At 42.0% G+C, this 20,355-nt stretch overlaps 1 protein-coding gene across 1 annotated transcript in view; it reads left to right on the forward strand.

Moving 5' to 3' along the window:
- The first annotated feature begins 11,114 nt into the window (after positions 1 to 11,114).
- MOBP (myelin associated oligodendrocyte basic protein) overlaps positions 11,115 to 20,355 on the forward strand; it is a 29,156-nt gene continuing 19,915 nt past the window's right edge. Inside the window, exons 1-2 of the mRNA XM_032648314.1 lie at positions 11,115 to 11,173; positions 13,870 to 13,947. The gene's annotated coding sequence lies outside the window, so the exon portion shown is untranslated. The remainder of the gene's footprint in view (positions 11,174 to 13,869; positions 13,948 to 20,355) is intronic.

The following is a 20,355-nucleotide window of genomic DNA, read 5'->3' on the forward strand; positions in this document are numbered from 1 at the left end:
ACGCTAATAAACTAAAACTGAGTGGCTGGGTAATACTTTCGTAGGGAGATGTCCTGAGTTTCAGCAACTGTTAATGGACTTGCTAAAGCAGAAGCTGCTAATAGGAACAAGGCATCTGATTTGGCAGCAAACACTTGCCTAAATCATGCCAGACTTCAGGATGACCTGGGGCTAGGTTAGGGTTCCGGATGGGGAAATCTGACTTCCCATACAAGGTAGATACAGACCCCAAGTTCGATGACGCCCCCAATCATATGAACAAAAAAAGGGCAAGGCTCACAGGAAGACTGTCCTGTGGTCTAGCCTTAGATTGGGTCCCACCAGGAGCAGACCCAGGGACAAGGAGTCTAGTACAAGTAAGTTATTGGGGAGGTGATGGCAGGGGGCCCCCACAAGTAGGGGAGCGGGGAAGGGAGACGGAGCTGGGCACCTCACTGAGCAGGCAACTGGGGCTGCAGCCACTGGGAACTGAGAGGCAGCGCAGAAAACGAGTATCTCAGCGGAGGGGTGATGGCGCAGGGGATTAACAAGTTTCTTGGGTTTAATGATAACTGTGATTTGCTGAAACTTCAAAGACAAGTTTTCAGTGCTCCTTTCTTTGAATATTTTACTTAAGGAGTTCTAATTCATTTTGAACAAAACGCAACCAAAATTTAAAGTAATTCATTTATGAAAGTGAGTAGGGACACAGTTTGATTTATAAAGTAGTTTTTCAAAGGCTCAAACTTTCCTAAAATCTGATGATTAGCAGCAAATTTCAGATGAAAAATGAGCAAACTGAAAAGGGCAGTCATTTGATCTTCACAGAATGCTCTGTAAATGCACGTCCTGTAGCTGCACCTGTTTAACTGCCATTCTAGGATGCAGTCTTCTTAAAATACTTACTTTTGAAGTGGACACTGATGCTTTGTCAGCGGATTTCTCTCATTTTTGGGGGGTGTGGGAAGATCAACCTACAGTGGTATGTAAATTCTTATATACATTTTGTGCAAGTTACAGATTCATCACCACCTTTCTGGAGAAACTGAGATTCAATGCTTAGTTTTCTATTAAACCTTGGCTTTCATTTATTTGAGCTCTTTGTCATCAAAAACTTTACTGCAAAATGCAAAAACCATTGCCAAATAGTTAAATAGTTGCATATTTATATCATACAGAGAAATCTAAAAAGCACTGTAGCAAAAGCCATCAGACTGCTCTTTGTCACTGTGCATCTGGCTGGTACTCAAGTCTCCCGCAGAGGCAGCAGCTTGGAGTACTTCTCTCACCATCTGAGATAAGTAGGTATTGACTGTCCCCAGGTCCTCGAGTCCCAACTCACTATACTTTTAGCAAGTGTCCTGATGCTGTTCTTGAAAGGGAGGCGTTAGTTAAGCTGCTGTTTCTGGAAAGAGTAGAGAAAAGAGAGATAGTTACTGGGATCATCTTTCAGACTTAAGCACGTCTAAGCGAGAGTTCCTTTGGCTGCACGCGTATCTCACACACCAGCAGGAGAGATCATGGCAGAATCGGATGTACACGGTGGAGGCCTACCAAACTCGTCCTGGCTTATTCCAATGTAGTGATTAAAAATAATGTTTTGTTACAAAATAAAAATTTCACGCACATGATAAACCAGAAGGGACACAGGGAAAGGAGACACAAACTACTCCTGCCCAGGCCCATGGGGATGTTTGCTCACCTGTCAGGCATGTCATCCGGCTACAGCTGCTTGTGAGCCTTGGTGGAGTGAGGAAGGTGCTTTGGCTAACACCTCACCATTTCTGCCAGGCTGCAATCTAGAAAAATCCCATTCCCAAGCCAGTAATAATAAGTACTCCTTATTCCATACATTTTATCACCATCCTCCTGGCAGTGATGACTTTCTGCTCTTTCTTCCGGCTCGGCCTGGCCACATCCCGTGTATATAGCCAGGCAGATACAACCTATTATAGCCATGTTCCCAAGATAAATGATAACTGGTCCTCAAGTAAGAGGGCTTGCCAGCACCTCTTAAGACAGACATTTGATAAAAAGGACATTTGATTCTTTTCAGGGGTGAAATATTTTAGAAGAAAGAAAATGACACTGTCCCAGAGCTTTCAAAGATATCACAGGCGCATTTGGTTCGTGGACTTTGTCACACACAGTTCATCCTCTATTCAGCTGGTAATTGGAGTGACCATCCGTATCAGCTAATTGGCTTTATCCAAAGGAAAAATGAAACTTCCTGTATCTTTATGAGAAGAGGATGGGGCGCCATCTTCCTTGGTGATGATATTTCAAGAGTCAGCTCCCAGGTCCCCGAGGAAGACACTCCTGAGCTGGAAATCTGGCAAGAGGCTTAGTGAGCTTTTAAAAGGATTTATATACATTTTGAAGAGACAGAGAAAGAACGTATATTTACACATTTTCTGAAGTAAATGCTCTAAGAAGGGGTGGGGAGAGTCCTTTATTTTCAACAAGTAGAATTAAGTCTCTTTAAAAATCTGGGACTTCCCTGGCAGTCCAGTGGTTAAGACTCCACGCTTCCACGGCAGGGGGCGCCGGTTTGATCCCTGGTCGGGGAACTAAGATCTCACACGCCGCACGGAGGAAAAAAAAAAAGTCTTTTTTTTTTTTTTGCGGTACGCGGGCCTCTCGCTGTTGTGGCCTCTCCCGTTGCAGAGCACAGGCTCTGGACGCGCAGGCTCAGCGGCCATGGCTCACAGGCCCAGCCGCTCCGCGGCATGTGGGATCTTTCCGGACCAGGGCACGAACCCGTGTCCCCTGCATCGGCAGGTGGACTCTCAACCACTGCACCACCAGGGAAGCCCCTTATTTTTAATTTGTATTTATCCTTACACAAGTAATGTAGGCAGCCTCTCCTCAAGGAATGCAAGCTGGGAAAGGTAAGGGAACATCTTCTTCCCTAGAGTCTCCAAAGGAATGGAGAACTCTGGAATGCCTTCCAGAACTGTAAGATAATAGATTTGTGTTGCTTTAAACCACTAAGTTTGAGGCACTTTGTTACATTAGGATTAGGAAACTAATAAACTCCTAATCATATGATAAGAAAAAAAATACTATGTATACAGAGTAGATCACTATATTTTATCTATTTATAATCTATACTAATATATATATATAACATGCTAACATAGTATATATGAAAATCACTTCAGAAATATATTTGACATTTTTGTGATTGCTAGTGTTTTCATCATCGACTCTGTCTGCTGAAGTAGATCACAGAGTTTTAGGTGAGATATATTTAATTTAAAAATCGATGCATTAAAGTTATATAACACGAAAAAAATTTGTTTTTTTAACATCTTTATTGGAGTATAATTGCTTTACAATGTTGTGTTAGTTTCTGCTGTATAACAAAGTGATTCAGCTATATGTATACATATACCCCCATATCCCTTCCCTCTTGCGTCTCCCTCCCACCCTCCCTATCCCACCCCTCTAGGTGGACACAAAGCACGGAGCTGACCTCCCTGTGCTACGCGGCTGCTTCCCACTAGCTAGTTATTTTACATTTGGTAGTGTATATATGTCCATGCCCCTCTCTCTGTTGAAGTTTTATAACATGAATATTTATTACACATAGGAGTCAGTTCCAACCATGTTGCCTCTCTTCCATTCCCCGTGGAGACCAGCTTCTATCACCTAGAAATTGTTTAGCTGCTAGTTACAGAGGCCTCAAATAACTGTACCTTAATTAAGATGGGGACATATTTTTCACTCTTTTAAAGTGACTTCCAGAGCTAGGCAACCTGGAGATTGTTTGGAGGCTCTGTCTGGCTGCTTTCAGTGTTCTAGGATCCTCCTTTGTTGTTTTTTGGGGGTGTTTTTTTCTGTTGTTGTTTTGTTGCTGTGTTGTTGAACTGAGCGGCTTGTGGGATCTTAGTTCCCTGACTGGGGACTGAACCAGGCCCTCAGCAGTGAAAGGGCGGAGTCCTAACCACTGGACCGCCAGGGAAGTCCCCAAGGTCCTCCTCTTTGTGCTCTGCTGCCTTGGTTTTTATTCCCATGGTTGTAAGATGGCCACTGTGGCTCCATTTGAAATACCTCATGTTACAGGCAGGAGGAGGGGGAAAAGGGAAGGGGCAAGGGCGCCTGCCATCTGAGCAAGTCCCCGTAAAGAGCCCCCCGAAGCCCACCAAGGTGTCTGCTTCCACATCAGGGGACCACCACGGGTGGCAAGGCTGGGAGGTGTCGGTTCTTTTAACAGCTGAGCACATGGCTGCTCCGATATTAGAGGGGTTCTGTGACAAAGAAGGAAAGGTGAAGGAGGTCTTGGGGGGCAATTAGTGGTTTGTGGTACAGGGTTCCTTCCAGGTAGCCCAGGACATTTCAGATGCTCTGCCCTGACCTCCAGCTGTCACACCCAGGTGGGACTGATGTGTCTGGATCAAGGGTTTAGAACGATTCCTGTCTGTTCGTTTTTTGTGCTGTTCTCTGTGTTTTTCATACTGCTGCTCTAGGAGGAAACCTAGGGCTCTTCAGAGTCACTTCAGGGGTTCTACAGATAATACACATTTTTCTAGTAAAAGTAAAGACAGTGTTGTGTGGCACACCTCTCTCATTTTTATGTTTTGTATCAGAAATTCTTGAGCATCTCGGTTCAAGGAGCTTTTAGGGTTTCTGTAATTTTTTCACAGCACCCATAGGCCAAAAGAAATCCCTAACAGTTCTTTTTATGAAAGAGTTAGGCCCAAATAACTTCATAAGAATTTATGTTATAACAACTAAGGAGCAATTTGAAAAATACACATAAATTGAAAAGAACAGTAATATTTTTATTTATTTATTTTTTTTATTTTTATTTTATTCTTAGATAACCACAGTTACCTACTAACAGGCTATGTGCGGGAATCAAATTGTGACAATGCCATTCTCATTTCCTGTTCCACGTGATTGTCCTGCAGTACTTGCTTTTTATCAAGCAAATATCTAAAAACCCACCTTTATAAAGAATATGACATCATCTAAAAAAACACAGTACAGGGAATTCCCTGGCAGTCCAGTGGTTAGGACTCCGCACTTCCACTGCAGGGGTCGCAGGTTTGATCCCAGGTCGGGGAACTAAGATCCCGAAAGCCACGCAGCGTGGCCAGAAACAAAAAACGCCACAGTGTAATGTACAGTTAAAATGATGAACTCAAGATGCTGGTCCATGGGATGTCGGACAGAGGTCTGTTGAGTTTTTCTTGACATTTTAAATGTTCCATGGCACACTGTGAGCCTGCTGTGCACACCAGGGACTCCTGCAGTGTTTGAGAACCATGGGTTTTATACATAGGAGTGCTCTGTGACGTGTTACCTGGGATCCTGCAGTGGCCCATCACAGCTTGTTGTCTTGGGAGGAGCAAACCCTGAATAAAGGGCACACCACTGAGGGGTGAACAGGACGTGGCCACGAATGCACCCGTGTGCAAATAAATCTTTACTTTCCAAACAAACTTACTGTACTTTCTAATACAACTCTAAACCCGGACACTCACTCCATTTGCCCTTGTCACTGTGAAGATATGGACAGCACTGTGTGAGAGAAGAAAATGCCACCCAATGACAGGACTCAGACAAAACCAGAGGAGTTAAGTCCCCACCATTATTTTACTTGGAGTGAATGAGGCTCTTCTTTACAAACAACAGCTGCTTGTGACAAATGTTCAATATATGGGTTTGACCAAGGACAGAATTTCATTCTGCGATTTCTTTTTATGAAGTGGAGAGATGTTGCTCTTCTCTTTACTTCAAGTACTGTGTGAAATTCTCTCAGGTGCTGAATGGTATGTCAGGTTCCCAGCTCTTACCTCCCTCAAAGTTATGGTGAAATAACTACTGCACACGATCTGTGAGGAATGACTGAACGTTTTCTCCTCACATAGCACTTTAAAAGTAACTGTCCACTTAATTTTTTTTTTTCTTTTGGTGGTGCCGCGGGCTTGCAGGATCCTAGTTCCCCCACCAGGGATCGAACCCGTGCCCCATGCAGTGGAAGCCTGGAGTCCCAACCACTGGACCGCCAGGGAATTCCCAATAATGGTCCATTTAATTCCCTCTCTGGGATTCAGGGCACACTCGGCCAAATTTACCGGAAATGTAAACCCACTGGTAACTGGCCTCACCAGGCACTGAACTTTGAGAACAATTTCAATCGCTGGGGACCCTTTTAATTAAAAAGAAATCTTGCAGAAGTCTTGTCATACTCTTAGCCCTCTTTGAGAATTCTGCCCAGTGGAATTGATGAGGCAGGCACTGCTGAGAGGAGGGGGAACCTGAGAGGGAGCAGACGAGGACGGTGGGACGGAGGATTACCACAGTGAGATGGTCTTCTCCCTGGAGAGCGAGACTGGCACTGGTCCCGTCTCACCCTAGGACAGTATGCAGATCTTTCTCACACCAGCCGAGAAGCTGAACTTGACATAAAAGGAAGAGAGTCAATGGGAACTTTGGGTAAAAACTTCAATGAAGGTTATATTAAATACAGGCTGTTTTCAGTTTAGTCACATGTGTGCTGTCTACACTTTATTATGGATTTCAGATTAACAGGATCAGGAATGAGATTTTTAGTTTGTGAAGGGGCAACACATTAGAGAAGGTAGCTTCTATTGTAGAGATCTTACTGTGTGTCAGGCAGTGTGATGGGCATTATTATTACTTTTTTTTTAAACTGAGCCTGATAATGAATTCCAATCTATTAACTCAAATGGTGACAGATCACCCAGGATCTGTGCTTTTCTCAAGGCACTTTCATGATGAAGGGGAGCAGAATATAACACTCTAAAATGTGCCACTTTGGGGCTTCCCTGGTGGCGCAGTGGTTGAGAGTCCGCCTGCCGATTCGGGGGACACGGGTTCGTGCCCTGGTCCAGGAAGATCCCACATGCTGCGGAGTGGCTGGGCCCCTGAGCCATGGCCGCTGAGCCTGCACGTCTGGAGCCTGTGCTCCGCAACGGGAGAGGCCACAACAGTGAGAGGCCCACGTACCACCAAAAAAAAAAAAAAAGTGCCACTTTGGCTTGTGAGTTATTTTGATAACATAATGATAGGTGCTTGGCAGCTTGGTAAGCATAGAACTAAAACAAAGATAGTTCTCTTTTTTCAAAGATTATTTCCATTAATAATATATATTATTAATAATTAATATAATAGTTGAGTCCTTCACTTCACTCTTGTCTCTGGATAACTGACATCAGGATTTAGAATCAAAAGTTTCCGCCACTGCAACATGCTGACATCTGACAAAGACCCTCCTGGACCAACTTTAGTCAGACCAACTCTGAACCCTCTTCCCAACTACGCCTTGACCTTGGGACCTCAATGTCTGTCTTTGTATCACTTAGTTTTAACAAGAATCTTGCTAAGTCATCTTAGCAAGAATCCCCCACCCTCAATATCAGATCATTCTCAATATCTGGTCCAATTCCTCATCCCTCACCATCCACCAGATGATGTCTGGTCACTCTGGCCTGATTTCAGCAAGAATCCTATCAAGTCAGTTTAGCTAGAAATCCCCTCCTTACCACTGATATTTCCTCTTAGTAATTTTCCATCCACCAGCTCCTCCTCCTCCAATGTGCTCCTTGGCTATTAATCCCCACGTGTCCATACTGTATTTGGAATTGAGCCCAGTTTTATAGTGAGATCTCTTTTTTCCTATTATAATAGTTCCTGAATAAAATCTGTTTTTAGCACTTTAATTACTATTCAGCTTTGGTGTTCTTTAACACATCACAACAATATATTCTTATTCTGAATCCCTCCTTTTGCTAGAATCGTTGCATATTGCTACCCTGTGTCCACCCTTTCCTTTTCTAATGGTAATATTACAAGGGATAAAATCGCTGGGTTAGGTCCAGAAAGTTGAACAGCAGAAGCGTGTCTTGTATAGAGTTGAGTTTTAACACAGCAAGTTGGATAAAACCCAGTCCCTTAAGTATGGAACATAATGTACATTTACACAGGTCACCACTGGCCAGAACACAATTGTAACTGAGCCCAAGCACAGTAGAAAGAGAGAGAGAGAAAGGGAGGGAGGGAGAGGGAGGGGGAGGGCGAGGAGAGAGAGAGAGAGAGATTCGGTGGGGTTGTGGAGCTTGGGAACACACAGAGGCTTTGTCTGAATGGCTGGCAGCTCAGAGGGTGTCTATTCCTCTGATTACCATTGAAAGCTGGGGACTGTATAGCTCAGAATCTGTGAGATCCAGGTCAAAGTCTTAGAGGAGACAGATTTGCTCTCAAAGTGAGGACTGTAGGGCAAAAAATGAAGAAACGTTTTGGTTTCTCTCAGATTTGATCAATTCATTATTATTTACCTTGCAATAATTAAATGGTCTTATAGCTATTTATACAGGTCATTTTTTTTCATATTTCTACAGGAAAAATAGGATTGTTGTCATTAATCTGAACATCTCTTGGCCTTTTAAATTTTAATAAAAAACAACATTTACAACACATATTTTGGTACATAATTTTGTTAGGTAAACAACAATTGTCTGATTGTGGATATGAGTTTCTGCACATTTAACTTTCTAGGGAGAATATGGAGATGTCCTTCTCTCACCAGTGTCTTTCCTAAGGTAACGTTTTTCTGTGGATGATTCACTCACTTTGTACTAACTTTCAGCGATTCCCCCAACACGATGTTCGCCATACCCTCTAACCCCTTTTATGCTTGACTCTCTATGTGCTGATATAAACTAGTATTATGTTTCACTGCTACAGTATGGATTTATTTTTAGAGTGATGAAAGTGTTACGGAATTAGATAGTGGCGATGCCTCCATAACCCTGTGAATTTATTAAAAGTCCCTAAATTTTACACTGTAAAATTGTGAATATTATGGTATGCAAATTATATTTCAATAAAAAGCAATTACTTCTTCTTTTTTTTTTTTTTTTTTTGGTTAAAAGTGGCAGGTTAACTACACGTGCTTATTTTATCTACTTTTATCTCCCCCCAAATTACTAAAATTATAGTAGTAAGATATTTTTAAAGGTAAAGAATTAAAAACAATTTTTACTCCCACAGGGGCAGTAGAGAATTTTCAAAAAGGTTTTAACCCATCAAAGAAAAGGAGACACCAAAACATGAGTGATTATAACACAAGTTGGGGGGTAGAAATGAGTGGAGGGCAGTAAATGGCTTGGCCGACTGGAGGAAGTTCCATTTTAAGAGCTGGCAGGGGCCATGCCTGAGAAAAGCATGTCAAAAGGATGTGTCAAAAGACCAAGCGTCTACAGGCTTGGGGGACCAGGTATAGTGGAAAGCAGGATTAGGTGTCGGGAAGGTGTACATTCTGAACAAATTTCCAACTTCACTGCACAGCTTGCCCTAGTTCCTGGAAGTTTATTATGGAGAAATTTCTAGACTCAGAAACTGTGGAGAGCAGTGCGATGGGCAGGGCTTAGAAAAGGAAACATCCACATACTTACGTGGGTCCCTTGCCCACCCTGATCACAGAATATCAGTAGTAAGATATTCAAACTCCTCCACCTTCCCTACCCTGCCAGGCTGGAAAATGGATTGCTCTTTCTTGAAGAAACTGAATGACCCCAGGGGAAAATCTTCCAGCTACTTGGATTTTGAGGTCTGCCCATGTGAAGGCCAGCATGGCTGCCCATTCCACCACTCATCAACAAGCCCCGGGCTTGTACATGGAGTCATAGTCCTGTGACCATCCAGTGTTCAGGACCACCAGAGCCCATGCTCTGAACCACCTCACTCCACGTAGCCCTCAAGCACGTCCACGGCAGCACAAGCAAAGCCCTGGCTTCAAAGCCCTGGCTTCATCGTAGGAGTGAATCAGCCAGCACACATTTATAACTCGTTAACTTGCTACTCAGAGAAGGATGTTAGCATACAATGAGATTTCTACTGGCTGTTTCTAGTCTCATTGGATTGCCTTTTCAGGGTTCCCTAGGTGATTCTTTTTTGCATACAATGAGACGAGAGCCTAAAAGGAAACTTGATGGCAATGTTGGCATTTTTACCTCACCGTCAAGCAAGGCGTTCTGGGAATTCAAGAGGCAAGGCTGCTGTTGGTTGGATTAGTTTCAGAAGTGTCCTTCCATCTTTCAAATCATTAGCGTGTAGTTCTGCATATACAAAATGAAGTTTTGCAGAAGCACAGGGTTATAGGACCCATGAAATTTAAGAGTCACAGAGCTATAGGACTCAATAGTGTGATCCCCAAATTTTAGGACAATGATAAGAAAATGCAAATGTCTAAGACTGAAGCCAATATTATCATGTTAATTGAATGAGATTCATCATTTACAGAAATCATGTACCAAAAGTGGTGATTTTTAAAAAGTTTTCATATATTTGAATGCAAAGGGTAATTGTCACAGGATCTTTCAAATCCAATCTCAATTGTGACTAGACTGGGGTAGTCTTGCTATGAGGGTATGTGTATATGAGGGTAGGCGTGTGTGAATGTTAGTCTTGGGGGCATGTGTATGTAGGTGTGTTAGTGAGGGGAGTATGGATGGGTATTTAATCTGCATAGAGTATGGAAATAGAAGCCTAAAAATAAAGATCTGTCAGTGTGACTCCAACTCTGTTCATGGCTTGTGGGTTCGGCATGTGGTGTGTGGCGTGGCATATAGTATGGTGGGGTGAGATGGTTGCTGTGGTGGGGTGGTTCATTGGTGGAAGGGTGTGTGCTTTGCTGGGATGAGTTGGTGTGGACTGAGCCTTAGTGAGGAGCTTGACATGGGGTGTTAATTATGTGGGCTGTGGGAGGTGGAAGACCAGAATATGTGAGTGTGTGTGGGGATAGTGTGTAGATATGGTGTGTGTGCGCGTGTAGATATGGTGTGTGTGTGTGTGTGTGATACAGTTGTAGCTTAGCTTAGCTTTTGTTTAGATTTTCTTTTGCTCTTTGTTTTGGTCTTTGTCTTTGTCTTTGTTTGGCCTTTGTTTTGTCTTTGTTTCATTCTTTGTTTAAACTTTCTTTGGCTTTTGTTTGGTCTTTCTTTAGCCTTTTGTTTAAACCTTGTGTGGCCTTTTTGTAGTCTTTGTGCAGCTTTTGTTTTCAAGTGGATCTTGGCTGAGAACTCATCAAAAACACCTTGTGTAATGAAAACCCCGGATATATAATCTGTCCCTATATATTCTGCATGCATTGAGGTAGCCTCAACCCCCCCAGGGACCTGGTGCAGACGTGGAACCTGTTTCACACAACTGCTACTTGAAGGTAAGGTGATGCCACTGGTTTTCATCTCACTTCATGTTCTGCTTCATCTTCAGGTGGCAAGTGCACATTTTTGTATGGGCTGTTTCTTTATATCCCAGGGGAGACGAGGTAACAACAGTCAAGATTGGGAGGAGATAGAAGAATGGAGGAGATAAGCACAGAGGACACCAAGGTTATTCCACTGCGGGCAGAGGGCCTTCCTGGAAGGTTCTGGCTAGTGTTCGGGATTGTCTGAGACTCAGGAAAGTCTCCGAACCTTAATCCAAGTCCTCCTGGGTTTAAAGTCTCATGTTACTGGAGCTAGATCAATAGCATTTACTGGCTTTTTCTTCTTTTCCCCTATTTCTTCTTTTATTGCTTGTCATAATTTGAGAAAGAGTTTTTCTTCTTATGTAGGAAGAACTTCTTTCCTCATACAGCCGGGTTTATGTGTGGGGAGTACTAGTGGAACAACAAAGCCTAAATCTTGCTAGAATTTTGCTCCCTGTAGACTCGCAGCCTTCAATGGAAGGACGCTGATGCTTTGTCTTGTACAGAATTTCCTGAAAATCACAGAGTTTTTCAATGTTGTGGTTGACAGAAAAAGGAATGAAAAGATTATGTGTCAGGGGAATAAAGTAATGAACCTGGCTAGAATACCAGGAGGAAAATGGGGGAAAGTATTTTGAATGCTTTGTGAATAAAACATGAGAGAGAACAGACCGCCGTCAGATGCGCGGTTATGCCATTTTACGTTCATCTAGAAAAACAGGAGAATGCCTTGGTGGGTGGATTTAAAAATTTTTTCGGATTTACAAAAAAATTACCAACAGTACAAAAATTTCAGATGTACCCCCATCAGCCAAATGTTGACATTTTACCATATTTGCTTTATCACTCTCTCTCTGTATACACATTTATATATTTTCTTCTGAGACTTTTGAGACTATATTACAGACATGATCCAAATCAGAAAATTAACATTGAGAAAATGGTGTCGTCTAATCTACAGACATCTAGATTTCATCAATTGTCCCAGGAGTTGATCTGGGATCACCCATCACCTTTAGTTGTCACGTCTTTTTAATGTCCTTTAATCTGGAAGAGTCCTGAGACAGTCATTCTCCTTCATGATCTTGACCGTTTTGAAGAGTATAGGCCCGTTATTTTGTTAAACGCCCTCAATTTGGGCTTGGTCTGATGTCTTCTCATGATTAGGTCAGGAGTATGCAGTTTTGGGAGGAATAGGCTTGCATTTTAGATCATACATAGCCAAATTCATTCTTGAATTGTACAAGCTTAAATTGTACAAATTTGAATTGTACAAGCTTGAATTGTACAAATTTTTAATTTGAGGTCTTATTCATCTAATGGTAACTAGGATTTTAAATGAGTACCTAAAATCTTACAAGAAAATACAAAAAAATTAAAAATCCAGAGCTTTTACATGTAATTCTCAAGTATTCACCAAAAGTGTATAAGTGTTGTCTTTGAATTATAAATGGTACTTACAATGATATGTACATGAACTTGATGGCATGTAGTGAAGTATTTATCAAGATTCTTCAGATGTGTGTTGGATTCATGTCTACTGCTCTATGAGTATTCATTTCATCAGTGCGATCATTCTTTTCTAAGTAAAATCATCTGCTAAAAACAGAGTTCAATAAAGAGCCGTCCTGATTAGCAACTTTGGGTTCACTGACGTTTACCATGTTGACAGGGTATTTGGTAGAGAAAGAACTTTCATTTCGTTTGTTTGTAAGTGGGAAAACTTCTGTTTGGAGGTATCTGGCAGCTATCATTCCAGAAGTGGAGACTTTGATTTCCTAGCAGACTTCCTTTGTTTGGGGAGTATTACTAAACTGCATTCCTTAGATAAGCAAATATAAAGCATCCATTTTTTTTTTCTCAGAGAAAACTTTGCAGTCATCATAAATCTGAACGTGGGGCAACTGATTAAACTTGATATACGATCTCTGTGGTCAAGTGAATGTATTATGATTTTAACAGAACTCTTCCCTGGATGAGGTAGATAACTATTTTCTTTCCTAAACATGGAGTTAGATTAGAAGTTTGGGGTTCTGCACGTGGTGCACTTTAATGTTGGGGAACCCAGCTTTTGGGAAATGTAGCCTTACTTGTTATGATTGCTTTATCTGGGCCATCGAAGTCACTCTGGAGGTTGAGGAAGTATTTTGACTTAAAGGGTTATGTGTTCCCATGATGAACATTTTCCTATATCTTCCTATCTTGTAATTTTATTGTATGCTGAACACGGTAGATAGTAGATTGTAGAGGTTCTGGATTATGCTAAATTACTGGAGGATCACCTTGATCCTGTCCAGGCTTGGTTTTAGGCCTTGTTAGGGCAGACTTACTTCGTCTTTGCTCTGTCTCCTAGGCATATAAGACCCCTTTGTTTAAACAACACTTCCAAGATCTGAGATGTATTAAGAAAGAAGGGACAGATGGTATGAATAGTCACATAAATCTCCGTAGTGCATGAGAAACCAATATTGATATTTTCTAGAAGTTCTCAATTTGATGCCTTGTCAAAGCGGATCCTTCATTGAGTTTATAGTGCAAAAACTACATCATGATCCTTCCTAGGGCTGTGATTGTGAAGCTTGGTGATTACGACACTTGATTTAACTACAATCTCAGTAATCAAAACACTAAATTAACCAGAACGCATTCTACTGCTTCAATTTTAGGGAAAAAAGAAGCCAATGATACCAAGAAAAGCTCATAACAGAGATCTATTCACCAGATGTGTATGGATGAAAATACAGGTACAAATGAATCTCTTTTACTCTTTTGGATTGGCATCTAAATTCTGGTATAATGATTACTAGTATTCAGAATGTCAAAGTAGAATGTAGAATCAGCAAAAGACGGAACAATCAAACTTTCAATAAGAGTTACACGCTTTAAAAAACTATTCCAGGTGTCTCACAGTATTCTAGGTTTGGGGTATAGAAATATGAGAAAAACACTTCCTTGCATCAATCGGAGGGACTATGACCCAAGCCACCATTTGTCCGCCTTTGACGAACCCAGGTACCACAGTGTGTAGTCAAATGGAAAAGGAGACTTCATCCCCTGTAGCCTCAAACTCTACTCAGGAGATTCCTTCCATCTCATTATCTTAACTGAATCCAGCCAGTCTTCTGAGAACAAGGCTTCATCTGTCAGCCTCTCAAGTGAAGGCCATTTTACACTCCAAGTAGCTCCAGATCTGAGAGCGGGGCAGTGTTCTCCCCATTGCCACGTTCAGGCCACTGCTCCTTCACTCTCTAGTTATTCCTTCATAATTTGAAGCTTGTGCTCCATTCCCTGTGTCAGTCTGCATCTGACTTCCCAGTCACTCCTCTTCTTTCACTGATAACTTCATAACCAGACTCCGTACTCCCCCACTCCCTCTCCACTTCAGCTCCATCCATTGACTTAGATGACTTTAGTGTCCATGTGACTAAACTATCAATACTCCAGTGAATTATCCACTCTGTCTCATCCATCCACCGTCGTGCTGTGGAACTTAGCAATACTCGAAACTACTCAATCCCTGAATCAAACAGTGCAAACATCTAGCATCTCATTCACAACCTTCCTTTTTTCAACTTTATTTGTTAAGTGCCCCACTACGACTATTCTTTCACTAGGTGCTTCTTTTTTTTTTTTTTTAAAAAGGGGGGGACCATTCCATTAACATTTATTTATTCATTTATTTATTTTTGGCTGTGTTGGGTCTTCGTTTCTGTGCGAGGGCTTTCTCTAGTTGTGGCAAGCGGGGGCCACTCTTCATCGCGGTGCGCGGGCCTCTCACTGTCGCGGCCTCTCTTGCTGCGGAGCACAGGCTCCAGACGCGCAGAGCTCAGTATTTGTAGCTCACGGGCCCAGCTGCTCCGTGGCACGTGGGATCTTCCCAGACCAGGGCTTGAACCCGTGTCCCCTGCATTGGCAGGCAGACTCTCAACCACTGCGCCACCAGGGAAGCCCTACTAGGTGCTTCTGATTGACTTGCCCCTTCACCTCCCCATCCATTTATGAATCCATTCACCCACCCATTCAACAATTCATTCACCCATCCATTCATCAATCACTCATTTCTACCTTTTATTTTCTTCCTGTTATGAATAGATGTTAGGATTTATCACTTCAATTTTTCTCCTGCAAATTCTCTGGCAAACTCCAATCCTAGATGAACCTATATGTCTTCTCCATGTCTCCACCCAGGCTGCTAAGAACATCTGGAGAAAAACACAATGAAGCAGATTGGTACCACTGCAAATTAATGATCAGTGACCTCAACTAGGCCATCAAAAATACCCAGTAGCTTGGTCTAAAAATTTATGCAAAATCTATTTTAAGCCCATTCTATTCTTCTTAAATCTCCAATTCTCTCTCAGCTGATAACCTTGCCTCTGTTTCACTGGAAAAATGGAAGCTATTAGATGGGAACTTCATACAGCCAGTGTTTTCCCTCCTCCAACAAAAGCCAACCCTTCTACATGTGCTCCGAACTCTATCTCCTCGGGTTTCACTCAAGAACATTAATTATTTTACCTCTTTCTTATTTTATTTCAATCTCTTCCTCTCTATTAGACCCTTTTCCATCAGCATTTATGCATGCTCTCATCTGTCTCATTACAACAAAAAATAGATCAACAAATGAACAAATCACCGTTCCCCACCTCCAAAAAAAAAAAAAAACCCCTATCTTCCACCAATCTCCTCCCCTTTACTCTCAAATTTCTGGCCTGAGTTGCCTATAGTTTCTCTTTCCAATTCCTCAGCCCCTTTTCCCTCTAACTTGTTTCAACCACTCCATGGAGACAATTCTTGTTAAATTCACCAAATATTTCCATATCACTTAAGCTAATGTACTTTTTATAGTCTTCATATCACACCACCTCTCAGAATCATTCTACAACTTTGACCACTCCCTATGTTGAAATAATCCTTCCTCTGGCTTCTACGACACCACGTGCTCCAGTTTCCCTCCGTCCTCTCTGATTCTTCTCTTTTTCCTTTGCCAATCACTGTTCCTCCACCTAAACTGCAAATGTGGGAGTGCCCCAGGACATAGTCATACCCTCTTCTCATTCCACGTTCTGCCACCTGGGCAATCCCTTCCATCCCCACGGCTTCAATTGCCACCTATACTCCAACAACTTTCGAATTCTATCTCCTGCCCACACTTCTCTGAACTCTCCACTTGATGTCTCTATCTAGATGCCCCTCAAACACCTCAACTCGAGTGCATCTAAAACTGAACTCATGATTTAGCCTCTTCCTTCAAAGCTTCTCCTCCAGTGGATGCTTCCACCACCGACATAGTTGTTCAAACTGTATACCTTGGAGTCACCTTTGACGACTCTTGCTTCTTTGAGGAGGTGAATGATCTCAGTAAAATATGGTAAATACAAATTACAAAATGGAACAAAGATAAGTGGCATTTCATCAAACTGAGGAAGTCTACCGGTATCACTGCTGTTGGCTGACTCAGACGGTGGCCTTGGACATAAAATTTGGGAAAAGGTGTGGTTGACAATCAGTGCTTATTTCAGCTCATCTCTAGCCTGGTCTCTTTGTCTCCCTGAGACTGACGCCCTTGGAGAACACAAAGGCAGAACCCGAGGCAGATTAGAAGCTCTCACCATACAATAGCTGTCAGTGGAGCAATGAATCAGTCCATCGGGTAATTTAGGTTCTCTTCTTTAGCCCCCGCCCCTATGACTGTAGGCCAAATTAACATTTAGGTTTTTCTATAAGACAATGCAAATCTGGAAGATTGATTTCCTTCTCCATCATTCAGGAAGAAATTATAAGAGAAAGGATTTGTGTAACCTACATATGTGGGCATTCCAGAATCCCATCATTTTCACAGAGAAAGAGAAACATATTTTCCTTATTTCTTACGTCACAAACACTGGATTAAGAAAGACAAATAACTTAATTTTTCGCACCTTGAAAAAATAACAAAATAATAAGACGGTCTCTGTGGAGAGATCATTTTATGTTAAAACCTTAATTCTTAGAATAGCCCTGCTGGGAATCTGACAAAAGCAGCTGGAGTCCTATATGACATCCCAGGGGACAGAAGCCCCTGGGAATTTTAAAGACACTTTCAAATCAATCATGCTTAATACTCATTCATCGAGTAGAAGGAGCAGCAGAACCCTGAGGATTCAGAGAGAAATCCTTCCCTCAGAGAGTTCAAACTCAGGTCACAGACCTACAGCCAATTATAACATAGTGGGATGTGTTCACCAACAGAAGTATGTACAAATTATAGCCCAGAGGAGGGGTGGATCCTTTGACGAGGTGAGACCTTAGCTGGGTTGTTCAGAATGAATAGGAGTTTACTACACAACCATGATGGGGAAAAGGCATTCCAGGAAAAGGAAACAGTATGTTCAGGGGCATATCTTTTGATCATGGGATGATGCTTCTGTCCTAAAGCAGTTGCGGGGGGCGGGGGGAGGTGGGAGACAAAGGGGAAAGGTGGACAGGGACCAAATCATGGGGAGTCTTATGTGCCATATTATTAAAGAAGCAAGGACTTTGCTCTGTAACTGGGGAGAGTCTCCGTGGTTTTGTGTAGGGAATGGATAGATGTGGAGACAGACTCGTGTTTTTGGTTCCTTCTCCTGGACTCTCTTGTCCCCTGTCTGTAGAAAAGTATGGGATTATTCATTCACCTACAATCCTAGTGCAAGTTCTCTTGATAAGCTAAAACCATGTATTTTGAAATTTTAGGTGTAAGAAAATGATGAACATTGTGTTATTAAAATTACATTCAGAAAATTACTGTACTTCTTACATGTTTATCGAGCTCCGCTATAATAAGCAAGGTTTTCACTCCTAAAACATTTTCTAAATATATTATCTTTGTGCTAAGGATACCAACCTTGGTCACACTTGTTCCCTTCCCTACGATAGCCGGGGGTTAGGCAGAGTTTGTTCAATCAGAAAGGGCTTTTGCATGGGTCTGTGAGATAGTTATCTGTGCGCAGTGTGGTCCTTGGACCACTGTAATTTGTCTTTATCACCTGGAAACAAAGCAAAGCAATGAGGGCTTTGTTTTGTCTTGCCAAATGAGTTGCCAGCTTCAAGACAACAGTATCCTCTTATGCTATTATGTTTCCATAGCTTCAGCAGCTCCCCAAATCAGTGCTGGAGCTTGGCAAGATGACGCTCTCTGTGGAAAAGCAAAGCACTCTGATTCAAAATAAATATCTGTATGAAGCTTTCTGTTACGGGGGGAACTGGTTTCCCAACAAGAATCTACTGTGCAACATTCAATTAGTAGTAAACAATTTGGTTGCCAAGGAGACAAATGAATAAATGAGTACAAATGGATAAAGCCACCCTTAGAGACATCCTGTGGACCAATCAACACGGAAGCCATTGTCTTTTACTGTGTAAATCTACTCTCAGGGGAAAGCATTAGCCCCTGACCTGAGAGAGAATTAGCAAGGTTTAAGAAGCTATTCAAGATCTCTAAGGGAGGTGGTGAATGTGGAATGAATTTGCTCCTCAGTGATAGTGGTTTTCACAGCAGAGGATTTGGGGCTGTGCAGCCTTTGGTAGGATGTGGTAGGGCTACGTGAAAGAAGCCTGGGCCTGCAGTGGAACTTTTGAAGCCTCAGTTTTTTATTCCAGAAACAGCTCCTCAACAAGGCACCCAAGTGCATTCCTCACCTGCAGCAAGCGTGCCCTGTGGCAGCCTGGGACAGTGCCTTGAGCACTGAATGCACCAGCCCCTGTGCCCCTCCCTGCGCTCTCATTGGCTGCCTCTCCCCCTCCTTCAACAACGTTATCCCCTCACCCCCTTTTCAGGCCAGTCAGAAGGGGCGTGAATTGACATTCCCTGGCTGCTATTGTCTCTTTCCTTGAGTCCTACAGAATTAAACGTATTTGTATATGATTACTAGCTTTTAAAGATTCATCTCTTTCTATTATTTGCCCATTTAAAAATATTTGTAGCTTGTTTTTTCTTAAACATTCTGATTATTAAAACTTTATACTTTTATGTATTCATACATTTTCTTCTATACTGGCACAGGTCTTTTAACTTGTAACCACAGTGGTATCTTTTATTCTATAAAATCATAATCTTTGCTTCCCTCCTCTTCACATGTGCTGAGTTAGAAGCTGCATACTGTCAGGATTAGGAATACAGACTAGCCTACCTTGGTTGGAATCCTGGGGCTCCCGTGTTCTAGCTCTGTGTCCTTGGGTGGGTTATCTGACTTCTCTGTATCTCAGCTTACTCATTTGCAAAGCGGGGCTATTGTGAGGTCGTGAGAATTGAGTTAAACACATAAAGCCCTTGAATAGTGTTTGGCTTCCATCTCATGACATGTTTGCTATCATTTTTCTTGTTGGGGTCTTTTGTCTACTTCATTTTGTCTCCCTTTTGAGTAGTTAAACCATTTTCCATTTACAAAAAAAATGCCCCCTCTGTTATGAACCATGCTTCTATACATATGTGGGTCTGTTTCTGGGCTCTCTATTCTGTTCCATTGATTTATTGGTCTATTCTCAAGCCAATACTCTACTGTCTTAATTAGTATAGTTTATGATGAGCGTTGATACTTGGTAGGGCAAAACCCTATTCTTATTCAAAATTGTCTTGGCTCGTCTTGGTCCCTTATACTTCCATAAGAACCATGAAATCATCTTGTTAATTACATGAAAATCTGATATATTTATTGGAATTGCATTAAATTTATAGATTTATTAAGAGATAGCATACTTAGGATATTGGCTATTTCTTTTGCAGCCTTCAAAAGGATTTGCAAATTTCTTCATGAAAGTCTCGCGATTCCTTTATCAGATATACTTCTACCTGTAGGTGTCCTATGGTTTTGTAGTCAGTGTGAATGGCTTCTTTTACTTTTACATTTTCAGATTGGATCCTCTTGACCTACAGAAATGATTTTGATTTTGGCGCATTGATCTTGGGTCCAGAAATCTCACTGGACTTTCTTTAAGTTCTAACAGCTTGCGGAGTCTCACGGTTTTTTGTTTTGTTTTATTTTGTATTTTGTACCGGTTAGGATTTCGAGTGCCGTGTTGAAGAGTAGTAATGACAGCATCCTTCTTGGGGTGTCTGATTTGGATGAAAATGTTTCTAAGATTTCACCAGCAGTAAGCTGTGATTGTGGATATTTTGGTAGCTAGCTCCTTAT

Source organism: Phocoena sinus, chromosome 11, assembly GCF_008692025.1.
Source record: "Phocoena sinus isolate mPhoSin1 chromosome 11, mPhoSin1.pri, whole genome shotgun sequence".
Classification (NCBI taxonomy): domain Eukaryota; kingdom Metazoa; phylum Chordata; class Mammalia; order Artiodactyla; family Phocoenidae; genus Phocoena; species Phocoena sinus.